This window comes from Pinus tabuliformis, chromosome 1_2 (genome assembly GCF_031772625.1).
Source record: "Pinus tabuliformis cultivar Carrire ecotype Pingquan chromosome 1_2, CPIR1, whole genome shotgun sequence".
NCBI classification, from domain to species: domain Eukaryota; kingdom Viridiplantae; phylum Streptophyta; class Pinopsida; order Pinales; family Pinaceae; genus Pinus; species Pinus tabuliformis.
Window position 1 is genome coordinate 321253215 of NC_142298.1, and position 24527 is coordinate 321277741.

Consider the following 24527-nt stretch of genomic DNA (forward strand, 5'->3'; position numbering starts at 1 on the left):
AGGGAGAGGCAACCAAGAAGTGCAGAGCATATGTGACATTCTTGGCAAGATGTGGTGACTATGTGAAAGGTGTCATTGATCTTGCAAAGGGTTTGTGAAAGGTGAAGAGTGCATATCCTCTCTTCCTAGCTGCGTTGCTGATGTTCCACAAGATCATTGCCTAAAAAGGAGGATTGGAATGCTAATGAGGTGACAACCCCTAACCATATGCCTTTCATATTTGGATTTTCTTATGAAGCCTAACTTATTTTTTTTTATTCTTGATCACAATCATTGTTTTTCGAACATGCAGTAGTTGAGCATGATAGGGTTTAACAAACAGACCCCTTTCAGTTAGAACAAATCCTATCTATACACAGATATACATTTATTATGACCCAAAAGAACTTAGAGCTAATGACCTTTTCAATAAATGTGGATTAGCTCATTCCCTTTTTTAGATAATAATTGAGGGATCAAAGACCAACTCCAACAACTTAGTCCACTAGTTGTTATATATGCTATTGATGGTGCTAGTGGATATGCTACCACCTTTCCCGTCTCTGCTTGATTTTCTCTAATTACGAATCTACATAGTCCATGCTATGTGTCGTGTATCAACTATTAATGCAATCATACTTCTAATATCCTTGGTCCAAGTTAGGGGTATTGAACCCTCTCAAGCTATGTTACCATTAGTGTTACCTTTATACAAGTCATTAAGCAACTCATATACACTATCCTGGATTAATGGTAAGGTGGTAAGGTAAGGTCTTGCACGTATTGGAGTGGGGATGACCTTGAATAGTGAATAGTTCTTCGAATGCTCTAAGTGCCTAAGCAAGCCAATAAAATCACTAAGTTGTTGTATTGTTTGCTAGATTCAACTCGTCCATCTCCCCGACTTCAATTTTCAATGCCTTACTATGTTCTCAATTACTCCAAACTCCGAATTTGGTACATATTTTAATTCAATGATCATTAAACTAAGTTGTAATTGCAAAATCATTATACAGAAATGTGCAAAAGGAAAATAATATTCAACGATGACAAGGAATTTGAAAAGTATTTCTCAGACATATATAGTGTTCTCCTCTGTTAGAAAAATGGTTATGTCAACGATGTTTCATGGCCATTGTTGTTAGTTTGATGTGACAACGCTTCTGAATTCATCCAAGTATTGACACTCTACTTCATCAGTCACCTTTGTAATTCGTGAGACACATCTTTCACTAGGTTGTAGTTTTTCGATGGTTGGGAAATACTTTAACATTGGCTTGGTATTCCAAGCCACTATGGAGGGACTTACCAGCTACAATTGAAGAACCTGGATTTGGTTTTGGTGTACAACCAATAAATTTCTTCGAATCTGGCATATGTTACAAATATAAATTATGCGGTGACTATGAATGGATATCCAACACATTTCTTCAAGGCTAGTTGGGGAACTTCGTCAAGGTTGCTCACTTTCCCCACTCTTATTTATTTTGGTGATGGATGGGTTGAGTCTTCATATCAAAAATGTGGTGGTGAATGATCAATTCCAGGCTTTGCACATGGGAAACAACATCAAAATTTCTCATGGTTTCTTCGTCGATGATGTGCTTATCATGGGTATGTTAAATCAATTTGCATGGCTGACTCTTTTTCATATTTTCAAAAAATTTGCTAACGCCACTGGTTTGCATATGAATATTCAAAAATCTATTATTTATCATGGATTGTGTGATATGGAGACTATTGCACATATAAAAAGCCTATTTGGTATAGACGCAGAGATGATGAAAAATGGTATGAACTACCTTTGGTATCATATCAAACCATGTAGTTACAGGATTGTTGATCGAAAATGGCTAGTGGACCGTTTTTACAAAAGGATATGCGGATGGGAATTTAGATGTCTGTCACTGGGAGGTCACGCCATCCTTACTCAATCTATTCTCATGCAGCCGGGGATATACTGGGCTCACCTTTTTCATATCCCTATCACCATTATTAATAGTCTTAATCGAATCATGGCAAATTTCATATGGGGGGGGGGGGGGGAGTAATGGTCAAAATAAATTTCATTTGGTTAAGATGTCCCACATTACCTTTCCAAATCCCATGGGTGGATGGGGGATTATGAATCTTCGACGCTTTGGATGGTCTTTACTAATCAAATCTTTATGGAGGGGTATATTTGGGGCTGGTACTTGGAGTAGGGTGATCAGACACAAATATCTAAAGGAACACGACTTTTTGTTTTGGTATCAGAAAGGCACAATTGGTTCCCCGAATGGATCGACAATCTGGCTTAGCTTCCATAAGATTGGTAAAAAATTTCTACAACATATTGCATGGTCTATGGGGTTGGGCCACAGAATCCTCATTGGCGTTGACCATATTCTGGGTGCTGGTATTGAATGCAACATCTCTGTGGCGCTCATCCATTGTTTAAATGGACGCGGTATATATTTCTAGAGTCAAGTTATATCATATTGGCGGGGTCCTTGTCCTGTTTGGAAAAGCGCACATGAGATGGGACTGGTGGGGCAAATGGAGCTAGAGTGGAACCAGATTGTTGCTGGCATGAAACTTCTTGGTATATGCCGAGAGGGGCAACATGACAATCTTGTATGGACAAGGAAGATGAAGGCGGGGAATATCATAGTTGTTGATATTTATAATACTCTCTGTGGTAAGGAGGCTTAACATGGGGCAAATCCTGTATTATACGCCCTTTGGAGGACCAACATTCCTATCAAAACTATCCTATTCTCCTGGCTGGTTTATCAAAACAAAAATCTCACTTGGGAAAATCTACAAAAGCGACAGTGGCATGGTCCTAGCATCTGTACAATTTGTAAAATGGACGTGGAAAATAACAATAATATGTTTCTCAAGTGCCATCGCACGGTTCAGGTATGGAAAAAACTGTCATATCTAATCGATTTTCCTTATTTTCAATATGAATGAATTGTGGATTGTATGACGTGGTGGAGTACACAAAAGTTAACATGTAGGATCATTCCACTTTTTCTATTCTGGGCTATATGGAAATGGCTGAACAAGTAAATTTTTCATAATTCCATTGATGACTTGATATTGGTATATGAGCGCACAATATCTAACCTCTCTATGATCACCTCTCTTGACTCTTGCAATAAAAAACCACAACACAAGCGAACTGAGCCCCAGCTGGAGTATCCAATGGGATTTTTTGATGGTGCAGCGCAAAGGAATATTTGTGGATGTGGATTTTGGATAGCCATATCAAAAGAATTGGAATACAAGATTCACTAGAATGCAAGGAGTGAAAAATCGCTCCCGGAGCGATGAAAGCATTGGCCTTGTGGGGTCTTTTATGGTTCACAAACTTCCTCAATATCCCTGATATTCATAATTTTGGGGATTCTAAGATTATCATTGATCAGGGAAATGGTTGTGCAAACATAAACAATCCACCGCTCCTTGGATGGTTAGGGAGAATTGACCATCTATGGAATCAGTTTAATAATTCAACAATTATGCACATAGGCAAAGAACATAACAAAGTAGTTGATGATCTTTCAAAGAGGGGCCTAAAAGGTAATCTTGGTAATATGCACATTGAAATAATTTTGGGTCACAATGTTCTAGATGTTGGGGAATTTCATTTCCCTGGATAATTTCTACTTTCCCTCTTCTTTTTTGTATAATTTTGCGTATGTTTTCATTTTCTAACTCTGCTGGCTTCCTAGGCTAGATGGACGGGTATGAGGAGGTATTATGATACACCATGTATACTTTCATTGGTCGTATTGTTGGTTGATTTACTTGTGTCTATCTTCTTCAAAATTTATGAACAGTTCTGTTTATATGATGTATTTAGTGTTATATGATTTTTCGAATTAGGAAGCTTGATATGGTTTCCCAGATGAATTATATAAATAGATAAAAATGAATGAGGTCAATATTGGTATTTTGATCCTATTATATAATACATTATGTTTTTTTACTTTAAAATGAAATAAAAAATATTAATCCAATCGGATCTAACCCTCTGATTCGCACGAACCAGCACTAAATTTTACGACCGATTTCTTCTAAGAATTAACATCATGATATGGAGGCTCTATCGAAGAAGTAGAAACGAAAAGAAAATATAGGGCTTTCTGATCAGCAAAGCGTCCAGTGATAAGTCCGCCATGGCACGCAATGTGCCGCAGGCTTATGCTTCAAGTTCCTTAAAAGCCAACGCATTTGTGCTTAGTGCTTTGATTTAATAGGGCAACTCATGAAAACGAGACTGCAAAAATGCATGTGATTTTAGCAGAGATGCAACCTGAGTTTTCTCAGAGCAACCAAAACAAATAAAGGGCTAAATTTAATTGATTATTATCATTACAATGGGTTGTGGGAACGAGTCATAGGATCTATTTAGGTAATATAATTAATAATATGTGAAATTAATAGTTTTGCGCACAATCGACCTTATGGACAATGTCTTTGTTTGGTTCTTGTTGCTCTAAATTGGTCTCAAATATTTACTTTTGCATAGAATTTGTTACTTGTGGGCTCAATGGCCTCATATTCACATAATTTCTCCATAACTACTTCCTACGAATACTAGCATTTAATCAATAAAAATAATTGCAGGACCCAATGACATATACTCTAACCAAATTGAATTTCGCTGCTTATGACATATAAATTATAGATCATTGAATTGTATATCATATATGGCAAACATGCAAACACATTAAGTGCTAACTGGTCAAATATGCGTTGTAATAATATAGGATATATATATATATCTTTCCATTATTATGTATATTGTGTTTTATTTTATTTTTAATATAATATATATTTTAAATATGTTGTATTTATTTGTATTTATATATAATAATATTAATTTTAAGATTATAGTTAAATAATGTTGATACTTAATCATGGGATTGGGTGAACAGTTGTAAATAATGTAAATAATAAATAATGGAAAAGAAAGAGTCATCGAGATATGAAACTCAAGAGTCACTTCTTTATGTATATAACTATCAATAATCTAAATGAATAAGCACAATTTCATTTGAAAAGTTACCTCATGGTTTGAGATGGTATCAGAGCCAGAGCCATTTTAGCTTTCCTGCAATAACTTCCCATTTCTGCAGCCTGCCATATTCTCTGTCCTTTTGTATCTGCGTTAGTCTGGCTATTTAAAAAAATTGTTTCCTGTGTAATACTCATGGCTGGGAGGTGTGCAATGTAATACCTCAGCCCTCCACTGCATATTTGTGTTGGGCACATCCGCAGCAAAAGCGTGGTGGGCACATGCTCATGGTCGCAGACAAACAAATTGGTACAACACAAGGTGACAATTTGGAGCAATTACTAGTATTTTCTGCTTTCCTTCATCGAATAGGAACTGCACTCCACATTTTTGTTCAGAAATTCCTAGTTAGTGGTATGTTTTCGTTGGATCAACAAATACAATGTTTTTTGTCTAAGCTCTCTCAACCAGTTGTCATACTGCATTCCCACACTGCCTCACTGGTTGTGGCATCACCCTCGCGGGGTATTGTGGTATTGTTACATTGCCACACTCCCCACTGTACTTTCGTGCCTCCATACTCTTAGTATGGAGCTAATGCTGTGAACTCTTGTCATGGTCTGAGTTGAATATGTTAGTCGATTGGTTATTGCATTGAATGTGCTGGCTGTGTGCCCTCGGCTCCAGTTGAATGCTGCATTCAATTTTCTAGAGGTCGAAACCCCTGCCACCGTGAACGCTACCTGTCTAACGTTAAGGTATGCGTTCGGTTGACTGAAGTTTTTGGTGGTGGATGAACCATTTTTTTGAAGTTTTTGGAAAGGTCGATATATATATATATATATATATATATATATATGGTCAAGCGACTTCTTGGAAGGCCGACATACATGTGTGTTAAGTTCCTCTTAAAGGCCGACCACCATAACGTTGTGATTTTAACGTTGTCTTTTGGTGTAACCTACCCCATATACACCCTCCTCTCCCATACTACCTACCCCATATAAACTTCCTCCCCCATAAACCACCTCCCCCACATAATACCTTTGTTTGATATATCATAGTGCAATTTTTATACATATTACTATTAGAAGTACAATTTTATATATTTGCAGAAGAAGTTTTTTTTTTATAGTACACAAATTTTACAATGCATTCGTTGATATCTATTGTGGGAGTGGTTCTCACTGGGAAGGAGAACTATCTAGAATGGTCGTGGAAAATCAAACACATTCTCATTTTTAATGAGCTATGGAAAAGAGTGTCTGTTGGAGAAGGAGACAAAGAACCAGAAAAGCCTAACTTAGACAAGGAATTCCCCATTTGTGAAAACAAGAACAGCAAGGTTTATGCCTTGATTCCAGCATCAGTAAATGAAGAGGTGAGTCACCATATTTCGCCATTTTCAAATGCTTTCGAAGCCTTACAAAAATTGAAGGAACTCTATGACTCACACTCTGCGCTTGAAGTTGTTCAACTTATGATTAAATTGTTCAGCCTTGAATTACGAATGATGATCCTCTTGCTCTTGCATCAGAAGTAAAATCTATTATGCATGATATCAAAGTCACTAATGTTGAACAAGACATTCCTTTGATAGTTTTTGTCAAGACACTTTATTCCACTTATTCAAATTATCTTGAGTCATTGCAAGCAAATGGAAACCTCAAAGAAATTACCTTTGACTCCCTTGTGAATAAATTTGCTGAGAGAGAGAAAGCTTTTGGGAAGAAGACAACTCCTTAGTCTTCTGAAGAGGGTATGTGTCTTGCACATAGAGAAAAGAATCTTGCTCAAGATTCTTCCACAGGAAGAGGTGGTTGAAGAGGAAGAGGAAAAAGAAACTTCACAGGCAGGGAGGGTAAACACTTTCAAAGATAAAAGTCAGATTTGCATTGCATACGTTGCAATAGAGATGGATCACATGATGCATCCACATGAAGTTGCATTGGGACATAATTGAGAAGGAAAGAAATCAACCCAAAGGTAAAATTAATGACAAAGAGAAAGGTAAAGCACGTGAATCCCCTCACTATGTTGTGGTACATTATATTATTGGAGTAAATGAAGACTTGTTTAATGCTTCACTTGCCTCTTGGAAAAATGATTGGTTGCTTGATTCAGGAGCAACTTTCCACATGACTTTTAGAAGAGATTTTTTAAAGAATTTACTAACAATGTTGATGGAGCAGTATACTTTGCAGACAAATCAAAACTCAAGCCATTAGGGCTTGGCAAAATCAGGCTCAAATTGCTTGGTCTTCCAGAATTTCTTTTGCATGATGTTTTATATCTCCCACAACTGAGGAGAAACTTGTTGTCCTTGGTCCACATCTGCCAACAAAGACACTCCATTCATATGTTTGATGACAAGGTTAAGGTGAGAAAAGCATCAAATCACTCACTTGTCATGATGATGATAGAAGAAGAAAGGCTTCTCAAGCTGCAAGGTACCTTTGCTCATGCACAAAATTTCTCATACAATTCCCATTATGATGAAGGTACATTTCCATCAAGTTTATTATGGCATGCTAGATTTGGACACTTGAACTATGACAACCTTCACTTGTTGAAGAAAAACGGTGTTACAAGTTTGCCTACAATTCCTATGAAACTTAAGCAATGTGATGCTTGCATTCTAGGAAATCATAGCAAAAAACCTTTTCACGATTCACATTCCATAGCACATAAAAAACTTGAAATCATTCATTCAGATTTATGTGGTCCAATGCCTGTTCCTTCTGAAAATGGACATAACTATATGATGACATTTATTGATGATTACACCAGAATGTGTTAGGTTTATTTATTGAAGAACAAATCTAATTCTTTTCAAACATTCAAGAACTTTCATACATGGATTGAAAATGATGCACAATATCATATTGGCTCTATTCGCACTGATAATGGAAAAGAATGCACTTCAAATGAATTTGAAAACTATCTTCGCCAACATGGGATCAAACATCAAACAATTGTGCCTTATAATCCCCAATAGAATGGAGTAGCTAAAAGAATGAATAGGACAACCTTAAATACGGTGTGCTCCATGATGTTTTTCAAGAATGTAAAATTGATGTTTTGGGTTAATGTAGTTCTATGTGTTGTATATGTAAAGAATATCTAATGTTATTAGAAACAAGACTCATTATGAAAAGTAGTATGGGAACATTCCTTCGATAAAGCATCTCAGGGTCTTTGGTTCTACTTGTTATGCCTTGATACCAAAGGTATATAGAAACAAACTTGGTGCAAGGAGTCGTAAGTGCATCTTATTAGGGTATTCAAACACCTCCAAAGCATACCATCTCTATGATGAAGTTAATAAAAAGTTTGTTGTATCTAGAGATGTAATCTTTCTTGAACCTTCCAAAACTAACAATGTTGTTGAGCGACAACTTGATCGCTTCGATAGATTCGCAAATGAAAAATCATTTCAAGAATTTGATAATCAGATTCCACATCTTGAAGGGGGATTCCTATACTGGATCAACTTGTGGAATCTTCTTCTGAAGCACTCTCTCCCCTGAATGAAACTCCAACCACTGATGATACTTTGAGTGATGTGATTGACATAATTGGGAGACTCAATCTTGATTCAGTCCCAACTCAATCAACTAAGTAGCCTAGACCATCTCAGAAAGGTCCCCCAAAGTGGCTGACAAAGACACTTGAAAGTGTTCATCCTGATGAGGTTGGAAAGACAAGAACAATAAATTCAACCAGGCAAAATGGAGGTGATGTAGATGATTCTAATTCACCTGTTGATATGGATGTTTCTTATGATTGTGAATTGAATTTTAACAAAGTTCCTTCAAAGAAGTCGGTTCTCATGATGAATGGAAAGAAGTGATGCAAAAGGAGTATGATGCCTTGATAAAGAATGGCACTTGGAAGCTGGTTGATCCTCCATTGGGAATCAAACCAATTGGCTGCAAATGGGTCTACAAGAACATGTATAAAGCTGATGGCTCACTTGAAAAACACAAAGTTAGGCTTGTGGCCAACTTTAAAAGATGAACAAAAAAAATATATAGTAAAATTAAAATATGAACAAACCTACATCATAATTGAACATTGAAAATGCAAAATTTAGGATCATCATCATCCATTGTTATATATAAAAATATTATTAAACTTCTATAATTTACTCATATATAATTTATATAAAATATTAAACAACTTCACAAACACCAAAAAAATACATATATATAGTAAAATTAAAAGATAAACAATCCTACATCATAATTGAGCTGTATTTTTTATCAATTAGTTTAACCCTTATTAAAATGAAAAGATACCAAAGTCATATACTAAAGTTAAATCAAATATGTTAAACAAAAGGTTTTACGTAATGTTTCATTTGACATGAATAATTTAATGTTTTATTATAAATGGATGACTAAGATTTAAATACTAATAAATAAATTAAATAAAATTAAATAGTTATATATATATATATATATATATATATAATTTTAAATAAAATTGTTAAATAAATTATTTATATATTTTTGTAATTAATATTATAATTATTAAAATAATTTAGACACTATTTTTCCAATTCCAATTTCAAAAATATGTTAATTATACACTAGTAGAGTTTAGGCTTCTGTGATCTATATCAAGTTTACAAAAGATTTTTCGGCGAAGATCACATGAAACATCATTTGTCATCATTTGTCGACGCGTTTCGAACCAACCAGTATGATTCATCGTCAAGACAAATTTTTTTAATTATACACTGTAATTAAAAAAACAAAATAACAAAGAGAAAAATAAAAAAATTCATAAATATAAACCAGCATAAAAAAGACAACCCAAGGAAAAAAATGTACAGAAGTTAGTTTTTTAAATGCATCCTATCTATTAAGAAGTTAAAAAGAAACTAATTCTACCATTTTAATATTCAACGCATTAATGTTGACTTAATAACCACATCATGCGACATCTTCGTCTTTTGCGGAATTTCACTTAATCAAAACCACGAATTGGCGTTGACTTGCCTCAACCAAAACTGGGTTGTTGTTTTGTTGACTTGGTCTGCTTCAATTAATAAACACGTTGTATGAGTGACTCAAGCTTCAACTCAATTTTAGAAAGAGTACGCCCAAAGGAAGCCACTGGTGGTCACAGGTGATGCATCATTAGTGGGCCCTTCAACTCCGAGTTTTGTGAAATTCTATACTCTCAAATCCGACGGCATGATAGCAACTTCTATGGACTATGGACAGTCTGTCTGGGATAGCAGTCGCATTCGCATTCTGGGTTGGAATTTTACAGGCAAAATGCCGGTCAGAATGCATTTTTACCGTAAAATACGTTTACTAATTTTACATTGCCGTTTCACACGATGTGTTTTAAAACTTCTAGAACGGTTTTTTGACGGTTTAATTTTTTTCAAAAACGTCTTTATACCTAGTCACCTATTTACCTATAGGGAAGTCATAAAGCAGTGGTCTATAATGCGATTTTTTGGAAGTCTTTCCCGTGGGTTTTTCCGGTCAAAATCCGGCAGCAATTTATTGGAATTGCAAGTTTGATAGCTAGTTTCTGCACAATCAAAGCGTCCCAAGGGTTTTTCAGGGTGTTGAATCCAAATATGCAGTGAAAAAACCATTTTAACTGCAACAAATCAAGATTTAACCTCATTCCGTCACCGGAATCTCCAAAAAGTCGCATTATAGACAACTCCAGCCATAAATCCCATGCTATAGAGATTTTAATGCCTTATAGTACGCCCTTTTATGTATGACCATAGCCATTTCATGCCATGGTAATCGGCCACAATAAATGGGAGTAGTCTTTAACGCGACTTTTTGAAAGCCTTTCCGGCGATTTTTTCCGGTGAAAATCCGGCAGTAATTTATTGGAATCCAAGTTTGATAGCTAATTTCTGCACAATGAAACCGTCCCAGGGGTTTTTCAGGGTGCTGAATCCGAATATGCAGTTAAAAAACCATTTTAACTACAACAAATCATGATTTCATCTCAATTTCTTCCGTCGGATTCCGTCACCGGAATCTCAAAAAGTCGCATTATAGACAACTCCCAATAAATGTGGTTACGGGACAGCCCTGGTCCCAGATGTCAGATATCCTGATAACTGCATACATACATGCACATACAGCCATAGGAATTTCGTGCCGCCTCCGCCTTGATCGCCACCGCCACCAGCAACGCCACCACCAGTCCGTAGGAACGCGATACAGGGTATACAACCTACGCATTTAATTCGCATATTAGTTTGAATTTGAATTTTGAGTTTGAATGTGAAAGCCCACTCTCACAATTTTAATTTCTGATTATAGAATACCAAAACCGGCGTACATGGCTGTTGTGACCCGCGTCTCCGTCTACGTTTTTTAAAATCTAATTTATTAATTTTATAAATTTATTTTATTAATCTTAATTAAAATAAATAATTCAATTTCATATATTTATTTTTAAAAAATTATAATAGGTTATATCTTTATTTTATTTTACTATATTTACACATTAAAATTAAAATATGTTTCTTAAAATCTAATTTATTAATTTTATAAGTTTAAGAGAAATTCTTCGGCGTAAATCACAAGATAAAACATTTGTCGACGCGTTTCGAACCAACTAGTGTGGTTCATTGTTAGGACGATAAAACTTGTCCTGACGATGAACCACACTAGTTGGTTCGAAACGCATCGACAAATGTGTCCTGACGATGAACCACACTAGTTGGTTCGAAACGCGTCGACAAATGTTTTATCTTGTGATTTACGCCGAAGAATTTCTCTTAAACTTGATATGGATCACAGAAGTCTCAATTCAACAATTTTATAAGTTTTATATATTTATTTTATTACTTTTAATTAAAACAAATTAAATTGATTAAAACAAATAATTTAATTTTAGATATTTATTTATTAATTTTACTTAAATAAATAGTTATAAAATAATATTAAGTATTTCTATATTTTATTAAATTTAAAAAAAATTCATATATTTTTTCTTTTTATTTTAATAAAATACAAAAATATTATATTTTATTATTTTATTAAAATACAAAAAATTATTATATTTTATTATTTTATAATGGGTGTAGAATATAAAGTGACAGGTTGTTCTATTAAGACAATTTGTGGTTAAAAGGTCACTTATTCGAAATTTGGCTTAAACATCCCTGGATTGTGGCTGCTCAAACCACAAGTTAAACATGCTAGTCATCTCAAAACTCACGTTGCCTAATAAACAAACAAAAAACCATAAAATTTATAATTTATATATATCATTCATAGTTTTTTATACATATATAAAATTAAAATATTATTGAAAAAATATTAAAATAAAATTAAACTAAATATTTAATATTTTAAAATAAAAATGTGTTACATTATAAAAATAATAATAAATTTATTTTTTGAATATGAATAAATTATATATATATATATAATTAAAATTTTGTTGAAAAATATTAAAATAAAATTGTATTCAATATTTTATATTTTAAAATATTAAAATAAAAACTTTTACAATATAAATGAATAAATTAGTTTAAATTCATTTTAACTATTAATTTATAAAATATTTATTAAAATTAAATAAATTTAAAAAATAAGAAAAATGATTATATAAATATTTGATATATATGGACTAAATATGATGTGTAATACTACCAATGAAAAAAAGTGGCATACCACGAACAATAAGTTGTTAATATTGATAAAAACACTTAGGTCTTCTTGTGATCCGTGTTTCTTGGGGGGCGGGGAGTTTCTTTCTTTTTTTGGGTTCTATTTTTCTATTGTCGGATTCTCGCATATTTTACTTTCCAATTTCCATGTCACTCATCTCAGTTTAAGTTTTCGTTGGCATTTTTCTTCTCGAGTTTATTATGGATGATGAACTATTTTATTATGGCGATGATAACCCTTAAAGTGGGCATTCATACCCATCCCATGAAGATTTATTTTTATAAAGGATCGCCCATTGGTTTCACCTCCCATTCACATGATAGTGGAAGTGTCTCACTTTCCTCAAGGCTTATTTAATTTGTCATCAAATCATCCAGATAATGCACAACATTTGGAGGTTCCATGCCTGATTCCTTCTGCTAAGCATGCTCCGTCTCTGGATACAACAAGCCCTAATCACAATAAGCATCATGTGACAGCCTATAAAGCAACGAAATTCAAATATTTAAATGGTAATAGAGGATGATATTCCCCTTTGATACATTCTACAACTTAAATGTATAGGGATCTAATTGGTCGGTTTGCTAGGAAGGTGGTTAAACCTTCTTCTCTACCACACTTGATCGATTCCAATTGGGTTCTTATTATCAGTGTTTTATGCAATTCCACATATTTCCTAAAGCTTAATTATGTGGTATCCTCACTAAAGTAGATGAAGTGAGGACTCTCCTATCCTCCGACTAATGTTGGTGAAAATCTAGGTTGATGCTTCAAAAGTGGAATATGGATTTCGACGCTTCGCTTAGCCCCATGTGAATGAAAAGAAAATGGGCCCTCCTCACATATTTGTCAACGCCATTCTAGAACAAATCAGTTTTGGAAAAAATAGGAAATCATATTGGCCAATTTGTTTGTTGGGAGGAAGTTTTCCTTTCAAAGCAAGATGGATGAGTGGCATGGAAGTAAGTGGAGATCAACCCTAGTGAAGGTTTCCTAGAGGATATTGAATTGGTATTCAACGAGGTTGCATGGAATCAAAAGATTGATTATTGGAAGTTGCTCTTCCATTCTTTTCCTTTCCATGAGGTAGGTCACCTCGTCTCTAATTGCACAAGAAAGAAAAATTTTAATCATCTAAAAAAGTTTATATTATGAAACTTTTGAACATGTAGATTGAGGCCTCAGCACTGAGGGAGAAGGATCCTTTGGATTCCAAACTCAAAGACAATGACGACAATCATCATCCCTCCTTAGGTAAGTGGTTTCACACCCCCTCATTTTTTCCTATAAAAAATAATGATAAAATTCTTCATGATGGTAATATGATTGAGAAATTTTCCAAAGTTATGTACCTAATAGAAACGTCTCTAGTGCCTTCTATTCAAGGTCTCTACCTCTATAAAATATTTCTACATGTCAAGGAGAATGATGTCTTTCCAAATCCGATTTTTCCTTATGGTTCCAACTCTTCATCCAACTCTTGTGGGAAACCTCCTTCTGTAGATTATAAGGTCATTCGTTCCTCAAACGAGCTCTATGTTTCTATTGACCTCCATGTTAAGTGAAATGCTCTCTATTCATCTTCCTTGACGCGTGAATATGTCTCAGCGTCTAGTGATCTAGCCATGGATGCTCCTTCTGTTATTCATGCCAATCACAAATCCTTGCTTTCTAAGGCCCAATCTAAGGTTAGGGAAGACATTCTAAGTGGAAAAAATACCATAATATCCAAGTTTCTTAGATAAAACGCCCCTCCCATGAAGGAAAATGAAGGTCTTGTCTCTGAATATTAGGGGGTTTAGGGCCAACCCCAAAAAATTGACTCTAAAGTGGCTCATTCGAGCCCACATCTTGGATGTTATAATGATTCAAGAAACTATGTCATCGAGTGCCTATGTGGTTTCAATTTTAGAAATACGGTGTAGAAATTAGACTTTCTTCTCATTAGATTCAAAAGGTTTTTTGGGTGGCTTTCTTATGGCTTTGTGGCCTGATCCATTGTTTTACTTTTATCGATCTCTTCCAAACATATAGCAATTGATTTTGTTTCAAACTAACTAGAAGAGGTGAGTCATCACATTATTCCAATTACAAATTCTTATGATGCATTAATGAAGTCAAAATATTTATTTGACTCACTCTCATAATTGGAAGTAGTTCATAAATTAGACCTATGATGCATGATGTGGAAGCCATTGGAATTAAAATGGACATCCCTATCATAGCCTTTGTCAAGGCCCTCTATCCTACATATTATCACTATCTTCAATCCTTACAAGTTAGTTCCCAACTCAAGGATGATACTTTTGACACTCTTGTGGAGGCGTTTGCAAGAAGGGATAAAGCTTTTGGGAAGAGGAATATAGCTTATCAATCCCATGAAGAATTTGTGTGCCTTGCACAAAAAGAGAGGAATTAGTCACAATATTCTTCTAGAGGAAGATTTGGTAGAATAAGACATGGAAGGAAGAATAACAGAGACAATGGGGATAAATATCATCAAGGAGGAAAAGATGATCTCCATTATATTTGTTTAAAGATTTATAAACCTTGTGTGATTTAATTAGCAAACATTTGGATAATATTTAATATGTCATTGAAAATAAAAATAAGAATAACAAGTTGGAAAAATGAATGTGTGTTTATTTATGTAGGTTGATCCAATAGGTTTTTCAATCGTAAGCTAAAACCAAAGAATACAACTCATTAAACATGTAGAGGAAAACATGTATATCCACTAATTATTTTTAATATATATTCCTATTACATAAATTAATAACCATGCATAGTGAAGAAGGCATATGCCCTTTATGCAAAACTTACCAAATGGTACCTAAAATACCATATGGGGTCAAGGACACTAGAGAGAATGCATGTGTCATGGTTGGACACCTTGATCATAGTGCCTAAAGCCTACAATATTCATTTTCTTATGTAAGGCTCTTATTTTCCTCTTCAACCATGGCTTAGGCCCTTAGACCCCTCACTACTATCCAAAACCAATTAATTGTAGCCACTTTCCACTTAAAGGCTAAAGATCTCATAAAAAGTTCGTATGTGGTGTTTCAATTTATCTTTCATCATGCTTAAGCCTTGGAAGCTTGGATAAATTCCTAAGTCCCTTTTTATGCTTTCCTAACCATTGATAAGTTATAAAGACCGATCATGGTTACTAAAAGCATCATAATATCCCATGGTAAAGCACTCATATTTTAGACTCGTGGTTATCAATTAGAGGTGTTTTCCATGTGATTGAGACTAGCAAGCATCATTTTGGGCATAAGGTTGTTATTGTTAACTCATAACCTTGGTTGGGACTATAGACCCATTTTTGATGCATAATTAACCTAATCATGGTGTCCATTAGACACTTGGAAGAAAATTGTATCTAGCAAAGGTCTAATGTGGTGGTTCAAGGACTTGCCCATGGTGCTTGAGGCTGATAAGAAATATTTATGGCTAGATGTTCTTATTGCCTTCTATTAACTACAATGATAGACTTGAGACCCATCAATTATGCCTAAGTATAATGTGTTAATCGACTCAAATGTGAAAGAATCCCTATAAAGAGCTTAACTCAATGTTTCTAGGTGTTGTTCATGGTGCTTGATCTCAAGAAGGTTTACTTAGGGGGGTCACTATTTCCCACTTGACCATGCATATACCTCAACATTTCAACTACAAAATGACTACAAAATGACTACTTATGATGCTTGTATCCTACTTAGAGGTGAGAGAACCCTAAAATATTCCTACATATTGGTTTTTGGTTTCCTAAAATGTTTGAGCCTAACATATTTTTCTTCAATACCCCTATGACCATTCAAACATCTCAAAATGAATGGGTATATAATGAAGCTCCTTTTTGTCTAAATACATTGGAGCCTTCCTTGTAAGAAGTCTCTGAGAACAAAAGTTTGGGAAAAGCTCGTGCAAAGTATAGAGAAAAAAATATATTGTTGGACCTTTAGGACACTCAACCTTTCTATTAGACTTACCTTTATTAAATTACTTTTGCAAGCCATCCTTATGTACCTATTCTCATCCTTGGCAACCCCTAAAGCCATTCTAGAAAAAATAAGAAACATACAGAGATCCCTCCTTTGGTGGGAGCTAGAGAGTAAAAAAATGGGCCCTTGTCACCTAGGAAAATTATATTATCCTAACCACCTAGGGGGCCTACGACTAAGCGACCCTAAAATTCTCACTCAATCACTAGGAGCCAAAACTTGGTGGTGGTGTCTTAAAAACCTGGAAGCTTTATGGAGTAAAGTATGGAAGGAAAAATGCATGCCATGAACAAACAATAATCTGTTGATTTGGATGGGGGGTGGAATTGATGGATCTCATCTTCGGAATTCAAGCTCACAAGTTTTTGGAAATCAGGCACATAAATTTAACCCTCTTTTGGTAGGATTCCTATAAGAAATGGACCAGTTTGGAAAAAGGAGAGTTTAATTAGCTAAAAACTTGTTTGATATTGCAAGGTGGAGTCGCGGTCCAATAGTATTGGGTATAACCTCAATCTCAAAAACAATGGAGGCGGTGGGAGAAGTGCACACACTAACCATTGAAGATAAGATTCGAAACACAAGGAACCATCACAAACGAACTAGAAATTGGAAGAATTAAAATACAATCTGGGAAAGATATCCTCTACTAAGGACATTGGCCTAAAGGATATTTTAGCTTCAAGGAGGCTTACATATAGTTAGTTGGCATAGAAGGACACCCCAACAAAAGTAAATGGAAAAAGCTATGGAATCAAAACTCTGGCCCAAGGTGATCCATTTTCTTTAGATTCTCATGCAAAACAAGATATTAACTTGAGACAATCTCCAAAAAAGGGGTTTTCAAGGTCCAGGTAGACTCTAGCTTATGCTGGAAAAGCATAGAAACAACTGAGCATCTACTTAATAACTATAAATTTTCATCATAAATATGGAATTGTTTGGCCATAATTTTTAGATGATCAAATTGGAATGGAACCAATATCCATGTTACACTTTAAGAATGTAACTTTTGGCCTTTTACAAGTATTACAGTGAATAGAACATTAAATTGGTTTCCAGGATTTATAATGTGGGAAAGATGGAAGGAAAGGAACATAAGAATATCCAAATATTAGTCATTAAATCTGGACACTATTCGAGCTCCATAATGGGAAGGGTAAGAGAAGCAATCCTCACAACCCCTTGGTTTACACAAGATTGGGGATGTAGTTCCAAGGAATCACGCATTCTCACACTTTTTGGGCTCAACCAATCCTTCATAATTTTTTAAGCTCCACAACCCCAACCTATTCCCTTAAGTCCTGATAACTGGAAACCACCTCTATTGGCTTCTTAAAACTAAACTTTGATGAGGCCTCTAGGGGTAATCCTAGCCTTGTTAGTTTTGGAGGGGTATTTAGAGATATCATGGACAAACTACTCACATTTATGTGGGAAATATAGGAAATTAAATTAATAATGTGGCGAAACTCTCATTCCTGGAGCAAGGTATAATAATAGGCAAGCACTTTAACTATCAAAAATTGATCATTGACGGGAATTCTAAAATTGTTATCCTGTCAATTTTGTTGATCTGTCATCACTACATTGGATCAAACAAATTCAAAATTTTTTAATCAAACAAACTCAAAACTGTCTTGTTATGACCAGAGAAGAAAATGCAATCAAAACATAGTGGATGACAAGAGAAAATACCACACATTCTATTAAAAAAATTAATTTTCCATGAATCCATTGAATCAAACAGATTCAAAACTCTTTAATCAAACAAGTTCACAATTGTCTTGTTATGAATAGAGAACAAAAGGTGGAACAAACATAATGGATGACAAGAAAGAATCCTAGAAGAATCTGGGCATGTTGAAAAGTCTCAAACGCAAAATGGAACTCATCCTCAACTTCCTCAGTATTACAAATTAAGAAAATTTGTTTATCCCAAGGTGTTTTTAACTCCACAACTCATGTCAATACTTATTAGTCAACTGAAATGTATATCATCATTAAAAATCGAGACAAACAAGTGGATTAAATATGAGTGTCAAGTGTAGATTAAATTGTTGAGCAAACTACAACCTAATTTGAGCTAAACCTTATCTGTATAACTTTCTATCTTTTCAGGCATAAGTTAATTGTAAGGAGGTTTACTATCAAGGCCCCTCTCTAAGGATGATTTTTCAAATACAAGCCTTGAACAAGGAGATAGAAACTATGAAGTTGCCAAAAAACTGTGAGGCTTTTTCTTAACGAATTTGATGATTATGGCTCAGACCGAATCAAAATGAGGTTTATGTAAATGAAAATTGAGCAAAGCAGCTATACTTCACCCTTTTGTTTGCAAGAACAAAAAAATACTTTACTTTCATTACTTAAAACAAAAGAGGTTACAAGTAGCATAGATCAGATCATCAACAACAGAGAGATCAATGTCCAACTTAAGTCTTCCTTCCAGGGCAGAGTTCACCAAAGAAACATAGATAACAAAAAAAGACATCGTTCACAAAAATTGAAAACAAATTAGACCAAATTATAGTGGAATTTGCAATGTCCAAGGTACCCCAGGGAGTGGCTCAAAACTGTTGAAAGACCAAATCATAAATTCTAGAATGGGCAAGAGATATTCAGCTGGGAGGCCTGCGAGTTACCCATGTTATATCTCCTCTCATTTGTCTCATTGAGTTCTTTCAAATCAATCACTCTGCACAACACACCAAGATGTTGCAACATGGATCTTCAGAAAGTCTAATACCTCTAATAGGAAGGTTGGGGCAGAGGTCCTTATAGAGGCATAGCTAGCCATATTGCAATGCATATTTATATATGTGGAGAAAATAGAAGAAACCAAAAAATATGGCGAAAAATACTACCCTCGCTGAACTATAAGCAACGCAAGATGACAAACTAAGGTGAACCCTAAAATCTTCCTAGTGAGATGGAAGTAATCATAGAATGTGCAATGGATTAGGGCCCAATTACTACCTTCGGGTGGGGGATTTGACAACTTTTGAAAGATCAAATGAACAACCTTGAGAAATATATAAACCCCCAAAGAAAGTAGCGCTTTTATATGTTTATTTTCTGCCGAAGGCGTGGTCAGGGCCATGGAATGTCGACAAAGAAGGTTTTTAGGATCCAAATGACTCATTCTTTTTGGTCATGAGGCTCAAAAGATGAGGGTTCCTCAAATTTACAATGACCCACAAGCAAAAAAACCTTGCAAAAATTATAGTGAACCTCAAACATAAAACCCTAGAAAAATTACACTGAACCCCAAGAAAAATTTCAGTGAACCCCAAGCAAAAATTATAGTGAACCCTAAGCATAAAAACAAGGAAATATTTACAATGAACCCCGAGCAAAATTTACAATGAACCCTATGCAAAATTTACATTGAACTATAAACATAAAAACACTAAAGAGCACAAACTTCCCATGGTTTGAATGTGTTTAAAAACATAGAGTTAGCAACTAGTAGGAATGTAATCCTACCAGATAGTCATCGACGAAGCCACCAAGCTACACAAACCATGTTGCATCAGTGTTGAAGACCTCAACCCTTCGCGACACCTCATCTGCGAACCCAACCATTCTCACTTGTCGCAAAAATCACAAAGGTGTTAAAAATAATTGCAAATAAACCAATGAAAATGCCAGAAAAATTCACAAACAAGAGAACTTGACCTCTAAAAAACCCACTGGAGTGCGAAAACCCCATGTCCACCATGTCCATTGTTGAGCTGATGGAAATTTGGGGCTCAGTCAACAATGAACGACTGTACCAAGTGCTGGTGCACTACAACCATGGAGCAACGAGGCATAAAAAATGAAGCCCTAAATCACAACATTCAAACCCCTGAATCCCCCACAAATTGCTTCTCTCAGCACACAAACCACTTCTCTTAGCAATGAAACCAGTCGAGCACAATCACCCAGTGTATGTTGACCAACATCAAGGCATCGATCGAACAACAATGGGGCAGAAGAACGCCCACACACTGACCCCAAGCAAAATAACACAGCCTTCCAAATGCAGTAAAAACTAAACCCTAAAAGAGGAGGAAAAACATGAGAAACGAGGCAGGTGTTAATTCCCCAGCTACCACGACAAGTGGGATGATCTGTTAGACACGTGTCGTACAATCCATTCAATACTGAGATGATCGTTTGATGTCATGGCAGAAAAAAAACACGCAACAATTGATGTCCTTCCCCTAGTTTTTTTTCCTAATGCAACTCTTCTCAGACTCGCCTACTCTTTTTTAAAATTTTGAAAAATAATTGAAATTAAAAAAAATACTAAAAAAATGAAAAATTAGCAGTAATAGCATGGCTGATGGGATTTGAGCGCACGTAGCCGGTCACAACGTGGAACTCTCCCCACTAAAGCAATGATGAAGCACTATACTTTAATTGGTCCATATGTTTATGAAATGAATAACTAATTAAAATTGTACTTGTGTCACCAAAATGGGCTTAGCGTGACATCAATGGATGAAAGTACACTATAGTTCATTTATGAATCATAGTGGTAGTAAAGGTATTACTAAAAACATTGGTTGTATTTTTGTATTTTTTTTTTAATTTAGAACGAGAATTTTTATTTATTTATTTATTTTAATGGTGTAATTTGTAAAATTTATAAATGAGATTATAGGACTCTGTTTTTTACATTCTATGGGTATTTGGAGAAGCCTAAATGTATATATTTTGGAAGCGATAGCGGTAGATGTAAGATACACTTGCTTGAAGTAACAAGTTTTTATATGTAGATTGGGCGAAAAACCAAAAAAAATTCTACAAGGGTTTACTAGTTGGAGGATATGTGGAAAAAAAAATTAGTAGGTTTTTTTGATGCGGGTTTATGTTGTTTTGAAGCTTGGAGATTTTTATCTCTTGGAAGAATGGTGTCAGAACAAAAATAATAGAGTAGAGTTTTTAGTTTTTTTGGGGGTTTTATTTTGTGCAAGGTGACTTGGAATTGCTTCTATATTAGAGTAGAGTTTTTAGTTTTTTTTTGCAGTTTTATTTTGTGCAAGGTGACTTGGAATTGCTTCTATGGAAATTTTTAGAGATTTCAAAGAGATTATAGATTGGGTAATGAAGACATCAACATTTGGACTAACAATGCTCATAAACTAGATGCATTGGATAAGGTCAATGTTAAAAAAATTCAATTTGTCATTTTCTCATAGGGAACATAATTATATAGCAGATTCTGTGTAGAAATATGCAACAGGTCACCCATGAAGATATATTTCTCTGTATTTTTCAATGGATCTCGCCATGGTTCTGAGAGCATAAATATTGTTTAGCCACTGTGTTTTTTCATGATTTAGCCACAACTATGTAGTTTTCTCTGCAAATTATTTTTTTTGAAGATAGTTTTTGTCTAGAAAGATTAGATAGAAAATAATAAATTATGATTTGGGTGAGTGACTAGAAGTAGAATGACATATTTTATGTAAAAGTTAAATATACATGATCTTTTTCCGAAAATAGTTTTTGTCTAGAAAGATTAGATAGAAAATATGAGTGACTAGAAGTAGAATGACATATTTTATTTAAAAGTTAAAGATACATGGTTTAGAGAGAAAAATGATGCCTACCTATTTTAAAAGAAAAGTGGGAGTAGAGAAAATAAATAAAATATTGATTAGCAAATCTCCTAGAATCCAGCTAGGAGATTTCTGTGATGGTTTAAAGGATATTCAAATGTGGAACATGGAATCCATGTTCCAGTAATTTATTTGTGATGGTTCTATGTTGTAGAATCCATCTAAACCATAGTATCCATTTAGGAATTTCAAAAGCTCTTGAAATATGAGTGTGGAATTTTAATGTTCTCATGAAGAATATCTACTTGAATTTTTTTAATATATGCTTGATCATATGTTTTTTGGTTTGCCAATTTACTTGTGACCTGCTTTTAATAGAATTTTGTGTATTTGATTTATCTTTTGACTCCTCTTGGTTTTTTAAATTTTCAATGGCAGATTGGCATTGTATATTTTTTTAAATCAATGAATATCCTCTTTAGAATTCTTTTTAAAAAATTCTCTTTATTTACTAGTTGTTCATACATTTAAATGGATTAAAATTTACTAAAATTTTAAAATTAATATTTTTAAGTTAATTAAATTGATTTGAATTTATGATATGTTTTAAAAGTTTTTTGAGTATATTTTTTTAGTGAAAAAGGTTTAAAATCTAGTAAAGATTTATTGGAATCATAATATTGATTTGTAAACTCTTTCCAATCAAAATGTACTAAAGTTGTTAAGACGCTAAATTTATATAATCAAAAATAAATTTAAAAAAAAAAATTATTATTTACTTGGATTCCAACCAAAAAAATCCAATACATTTAATAAAAATTATTTTAAAATATGAAATTGAGAAAACTTATTATGATAAAATATTTTATAATATTAAATCTATTTTTATATAATTTTAAAATTATTCAATAAAAAAAATTAAATTTAAATTTTAAAATAACCATTAAAAAAATTAAAATCAAATATAACCTCCTCACAACCATAACGACCAAAACATGTATAGATATATAACAATTCTATTTCCATGATATATTAAAACACAAGTACTCAAACTTTAAAAATCATTTGCAAAATTACAAATGGTCCAACTTAGACATCTTATGAACCCATGAACCTGTAAGAGTTTCAGCAGACATCATTTAAAAAAAAAAGCAAAACAATTTCGCATTTCGCCAGAGTTTCTTTCAAAGATCTATAGCAGTTGTTTCTGGCTCTCAGTATTTTCTCTCTCTTATGTTTGAAAAAATATGTAGAAAGCTCTAGGATACTCAGCAGTTTTGCCAAAGCAATGATTAAATTTTTCCTCCGAAACCGAGACTATGCAGTGTAAACTTATCAAGCATAACCGAGACTATGCCATTGTAAACCTCTCTGGCAGAGCAGAAAATAAATGGTATTCACAATAAAATAACTAGTAGTACCCTTTACGTGCCATTACCCGTAAATGTAAACCTGCAAACGCATAAGACAAAAGATATAATAAATGAAAATGTGTGATCTCTGGAGGAAGTAACTGCGCAAAGTTACTGAGAAGAAACAAACTCAACAAATTTAAACAAAGAAAAATTTCGATGAAAATATATTGCACTGCGTATGTAGATATATATTCTAACCTCAATAGTTAAACTTAAAGAAAACCTCAGCGGCTTTTGGGCATTTGAGTACAGAGAAACTACCGTTCCCTCCATCCTGATAAATCTTCATCTCCAGGCATTCACGAAGGTCATCGAGACTACTGTTTGGCTGCCGTGGGTGAGATGAAATATTTAGCAGCATGAGAGGACTTGGTAGAATAGCTGCTGTATATCTTGCTGCGCCTCAGCGTCTTCGTGCAACTGTTGCAGTGAGTGCAATGTCTGAGAAGTCCCCAGCATCTGAAAAGCAGTGCTACCACCGCGCTGAGGATTTGAGACCTTGGCATCGCCTTCGCCATGAGGGCCACCGACACTACCAGACCGCATTTCGTTACACCCTCCAGAGAGCAGGACGGGCAGCCTTTTGCTGCACCCTCCAGGCGGTCACAGTTATAGAAATTAAATTTTTGAAAGCGGGCTTTCAAATTCAAATTCAAACTAATATGTCAATTAAATGCGTACGTTGTATATCCTAGTATATCCTGTATCGTATATGCCAGCGTTCCTACGGACTGGTGGTGGCGGTGGCAATCAAGGCGGAGGCGGAGGTGGCTCGAATATAAATTCAAATCCGTAACATGCATGCATAGGTCGTCACATCTAAGATGGGCCTCCGGATGCATAGCATGGTTTTATGTATGGTGGATGGCGGCTATCCATTTCGTAGT

General features: G+C 34.5%; 1 long non-coding RNA gene across 1 annotated transcript; it reads right to left on the reverse strand.

Moving 5' to 3' along the window:
- Positions 1-23369: 23369 nt before the first annotated feature.
- On the reverse strand, positions 23370-24263 carry LOC149205663 (uncharacterized). The gene is made up of 2 exons (XR_016251892.1): positions 23839-24263; positions 23370-23677 (listed from the first exon to the last, which is right to left on the reverse strand). It is a non-coding gene; the product is annotated as an uncharacterized LOC149205663 (long non-coding RNA).
- Positions 24264-24527: the final 264 nt, after the last annotated feature.